The sequence below is a fragment of the Gossypium hirsutum genome, chromosome A11 (genome assembly GCF_007990345.1).
Source record: "Gossypium hirsutum isolate 1008001.06 chromosome A11, Gossypium_hirsutum_v2.1, whole genome shotgun sequence".
Lineage (NCBI taxonomy): Eukaryota > Viridiplantae > Streptophyta > Magnoliopsida > Malvales > Malvaceae > Gossypium > Gossypium hirsutum.
The window spans coordinates 35,658,133-35,663,477 of NC_053434.1; the positions used below are offsets into that span (position 1 = coordinate 35,658,133).

At 37.7% G+C, this 5,345-nt stretch overlaps 1 long non-coding RNA gene and 1 other non-coding gene across 2 annotated transcripts; both read left to right on the forward strand.

The window, feature by feature from the left end:
* Positions 1-336: 336 nt before the first annotated feature.
* Positions 337-443, forward strand: LOC121210545 (small nucleolar RNA R71). Its single transcript, XR_005905662.1, has one exon. It is a non-coding gene; the product is annotated as a small nucleolar RNA R71 (small nucleolar RNA).
* A 2,287-nt stretch (positions 444-2,730) lies between these two features.
* On the forward strand, positions 2,731-5,126 carry LOC121209901 (uncharacterized). The gene is made up of 2 exons (XR_005905071.1): positions 2,731-2,791; positions 4,944-5,126. It is a non-coding gene; the product is annotated as an uncharacterized lncRNA (long non-coding RNA).
* The last annotated feature ends 219 nt before the right edge of the window (positions 5,127-5,345 follow it).

A 5,345-nucleotide genomic window follows, 5' to 3' on the forward strand; every position in this document is an offset into this window, starting at 1 on the left:
GATTGGTATTCTGTATGCACACCTCCGATACTTGAGTCACACCTCATTACTGGATGTACCTGCGTAGAACCAAGTAAACTGTCAATCTTTTTATTGAGAAGTTCTACCTGATTAGAGAGCATGGTGACTGAATCGATGTTATAAACACCGGCTGTTTTTGTTGGCTTTATCCTCATAACTTGCCACTGATAGTTATTCAGTGACATCTCCTCTATAAATTCAGAGGCATCTTCCGGTGTTTTATTGTTGATGGCTCCGCCAGTAGCTGTGTCAACCATTTGTCGAGTCGAGGGATTCAGGTCATTGTGGAATGTTTTTACTTGAAGCCAAAGCGGTAACCCAAGGTGAGGGCACCTTCTCAGTAAGTCCTTGTATCTCTCCCATGCATCATAAAGTGTTTCTAAATCCATCTGGACAAAAGAAGAGATATCATTACGTAATTTAGCCGTTTTAGCCGGCAGAAAATATTTTAGTAAAAATTTATGGGTCATTTGTTCCCAAGTAGTGATAGACCCTCATGGTAACGAGTTCAACTACTGTTTAGCTTTGTTTCTCAGTGAAAAGGGAAATAACCGAAGATGAATGACATCATCAGAAATGCCATTGATTTTGAATATATCGCAAAATTCCAGGAAATTTGCTAAGTGAGTGTTGGGATCTTCATCCTGCAAACCATCAAACTAAACAAACTACTGTATCATCTGAATAGTTTTAGGTTTTAATTCAAAAGTATTTGCAGCTACAGCAGGTCTAACTATGCTAGATTCAGTTCCTGTTAAAGAAGGTTTAGCATAATCATACATAGTACGTGGAGCAGGATTTTGATTAGCAGCAATTGCTGGAGGTAGCTGATTGCCTTGATTTTCAACCATCTCGTCGATTGGGGGTTGAGTATCGTCTTCTCGCTCGTTCTCCATGTATCGTAAGCTACGCCTTATTTCTCTTTGATTTTTGTGAATTGTACGACCGATTTCTTCGTCAAAAAGTAATGGTCCTGACGGGTTTCTTCTAGTCATAAACTATAAAAATTTGTCAAGAGAAAGGAAAAGTAAATTAATAAATAATAAAATAAAATAAAATTCTAAGAAAAATAAATGGATAAAGTAATAAAAATTTATTGTTCCTAATATTTCAGATCCCCGACAACGGCGCCAAAAACTTGATCGCGTGATTCGTAACAAGTAATAAATATTTATAATGAAAATCAAACCTAGACTAACTATTATCACGACGAAAAGGCAAGCGCATCTATCAAACAATAGTATAGTAATGGCAAGACCGGGATATCGTACCCAAGGGAACCAAAAGTACTAGTAATAACTATCTTTTTATTATCTAGCCTAAGAATAAAATGGTTTGTTTATTAAACTAATTATCCAAACTAATTAACTAATTTAATTAAAGCAAAGAGAAAATTTGGAAAAAGACTTGAAGAAAAGCAATTGATAAAGACGACACGCAAGGAGGAATCCACCTAGATTTCACTTGTTATCTGACTCTGAACCAGACGATTTATTCACTTGACTTGATCCGTGAGATTCCCTAACCTATGTTATTATCCCTTTCGAGGCTAATAACATCTAACCCTCAGTTGAATCAATCGAAATTTCTTTCTTAATTAAAACCTCTAGGGAAGTAGTAAATCACTCTATGGACTCCCAAATTAGGTTTCACCCTAATCCGGCTAAATCTTGTAACCCTATTTCTAGGCATTCGATCAACTCCTCTTAATTATGCCAAATCTACTCTTAGACAGGATATATTCCTCCTCTGCATAAGCACATCAAATCATGAATTAATACCAGGAATATTAGCTCAAGCATTAAGAACACATAATTAAGAACAAATCAAGTATTTATCATACGGTTCAGATAATAATAACAAGATCCATAATAGGTTTTATCCCCCTTAGGTATCTAAGGGGTTTAGTTCATAATAAAATAGGAGTACATCTCAAATGTATAAAAATAACAAAACATGAAGAAAACTCTAAAACCCCTGAAGGAATTCTGAAAGAGATCTTCAGTCTTGGAGTAGCTCCGGCTTTTGGGATGGATTGTGTAACACCCCGAATTTGGGCCTAGAAGTATTGGACCTTGAGTGTGGGCCCGTAAGGAGGTTGTATTTAGGTATTAGATTGTGCAATGAAATGACACAATTAAATGTCTGCTTTAGTGGTTAATGGCCTTGAGAAGTGTTGGAGAAATCTTGGGTTCAAACCTGGGCTTTAGCAAAAAATTTGGTATTAAGTGAAAAAAAACTTGGATGCTTGGATGAGGGCCTTTTAAATTATTGTGTTAAATAAATGACACAAGGAGCAATGTGGTCTAGTGGAAGTGGCGTAATTAAGGTTGTATGGGAGCTTGGGTTCAAGCCTTAGCTTTTGCAATTTATTCTGTTTTTTTAAGGGAACCTGGACTTTGGCCTTTAGACCTTATAATTAATTGGGGATAAAATATGACACAAAAAGAGCCTGTGGTGAAGTGGCAAGGTGGCCTCATAGAGTTAGCAAGGAGGTCCAGGGTTCGAAACTCATGGCAATCAAAGAGCATTTATTTTGCTAACAGGGGGCGGCAAGAGTTGGTGTTGAATTTAAACTATGATGTTGGAAGGATCCCACATCGGGAAGCTAACATAAGAGTGGATGCGAAGCTGACTTTAAATAGAGAGAACCATGAGGAGAGTAAAGGTACCTTTCCTGGCTGATCCCTTTCGCTGTATGGCGTGCTCGTTTGGGTTGGGCGTCGGCTAAAAGTGCTCAGAGTGTGAATTAACTCCAGTCTCCTATCAGGTGTGTATTTCTCACTACTCTAGCTGTAGGATGGCTACTTCGGGCCGCGATGAGCCGAAAGGGGCCATATGGGCCCAATGGGCCTATGGGCCCAAATGAATAAGTTTGTTTGATTGTGTAGTAAATATTGGACTAGGCTAGGTGAATCTCATATTTGTGGCTAGATTTGGGCTAAAAGGGCCACACGAGCGTGTGGGCCCATTTGGGTCGAGAATAGGCTTTAGGCCCATTCGTATTGTTATCCCTGTTTAGAATACTTTAGTTTACCAAATTACTAAAATGTCCTCAATTTGTAAAATTACCAAAGTACCCTCGATTTACAGAATTATCGTTTTACCCTCGATTTATAGAATTACTATTTTACCCTCAATTTATAGAATTACCATTTTACCCTCAATTTACAGAATTACCATTTTACCCTCGATTTACAGAATTATCGTTTTACCCTCGATTTACAAAATTACTAAAATACTCTTGGTTTGTGAAATTACCGAAATACCCTCAATTTGTAAAATTACCAAAATACCACTGGTTTGTGAAATTACCAAAATACCCTCAATTTGTAAAATTACCAAAATACACCTGATTTACAAAATTACAGAAATACCCTTAACTTTCTAAAAATTATAGAAATACCATTGGTTTACAAAATTACTGAAATACCCTTGGTTTGTAGATTTACCAAAACACCCTTGTAGGATGACATGACTAAAATACCCCTAATAGGTAAAAAGACCGTAAAGCCCCTGTAGGGTAAAGTGACCGTAATACCCCTGTATGGTAAAATGACGAATATGCCCTTATGTTCCGTATGACTGATGTGCTTAGGATTTACATAGATTGATATTGGATTAGTTAAGTTTGGGTGATAGGTGGTGGTTATCGTAGGTGATTGATTTTGGAAACGTTTCAACTTCAACCCATAACAGGTGTGTAATAACCCTCGCAGTAGCTTAAATTAATATTCGCCGAAAAGCTGAAATGCTAAAATTTCGGCATTTTGGAAACTTGTAATTTTACCTTTGCTTAAAGATGCGATAGATACGATATGATCGGTGTTTGGATCGATGGAGCAGGTAAGAGCGCAATTTTGTACACGATGGTAAGTTGGGCCTCAATGGGTTAGAATCGTGCCCAATGGGCTTTCGGGCCCATTTGGGTAAAACTGATAGAAAATGGAATCTGGAAAAGTTTCATGCTAACACGGTTAGTACTGTTGTAAAATTTGGATTAAGCAGGGTTAGTGGGCTAAACCAGCATTCGTAGGGCCCATTAGGGGTTTTGGGCCCAAAAGCCCGAATTTGATAAAGTGGGTTAAAGATCATTATTTAAACACTCGAAAATATTGATAATTGTTAATGAACATGGAAAACCCTGATATTTGGTAAAATTACGAAATTACCCTTATAATATGAAAAATGACTGTTTTGCCCTTGTGGGCAAATGACTGACTTGGACTGTGTGGTTGATAGATTTGATTGTGAATATATGTTGGTGATATGAATGACTTGGCTGTGATTGTTTGATTCAAATATGGGCATGACATTCTGCATACATGACATGTTGCATGGGTTGGGTTTTATAAATGGAGGAAGTGCTAAAAAGGCTATGCCCCAGTTTACCGAAAAGGGTTTTGCCCCAGTTTATCAAAAAGGGCTTTGCCCCAGTTATTAAAAGAGGCTAGGCCTCTAGTTATATGATAAAGCAGCTATGCTGCCAGTGGAGAGTTTGGTTGGGTGGGTTGAGTTATTCCCCACATGGTGTGTTGGTTGGTACGGGTGGAGAGTAGCGGATGGTGGGTTGAGTAGTCTCCCCAAATGGGCTTGCATACATTCATTGATATTACATGTGATATTGAAATGGGCCTATGGGCCATACCGCTTACAGTGAAGGCTTCGTCCAGTGATATGATTTATGAAAAGGCTTCGGCCCAGTGATATGATTTATGAAATGGCTTCGGCCCAGTATATGTCGAGACTGAATTAGGGCTTAGGCCCATATTGCTACTGTTTAAGGGCTAAGGCCCAGACTATACTGTTACTGAATAGGGCTTTGGCCCAGATTGTACTGACACTGTGTTATTCACTGTTTGTTTGTTGTTGGGGATTACACACTGAGTTTTCGTAAACTCACCCCGTTTCTAACTGTGCAGGTAATCCCTAAGCTTAGATGGTTTGGAGCTGCGAGGTACTCGGAGATGGCTACACTACTGTTTCTATTTCTTTTAATTGCAATAAGTAACCGGTTTATTTTTTTATATAAGTTTTATTTTAATTAATATTATTATTTGGTTTTGGGTTGTAATAAGGCCATTTTAATTATTTTTCTAGGATTATTTTATTTTATACCCTATATTTTACTGATAACAATCCAAAATGGGTTAGACTTAGGGCGCGTTTCCAAAATGATAATTGTTTTCAAAATAACCCAACGATACAATTAATCAGTTTATCAAAAATATCTACTTAAATGAATTCCAACTCGTTTTTCTCAAAACCTAACCTCGCACCAAAGTGTGGCAATGGTTGTGGGCATGTCTAGGATTGGATCCAAT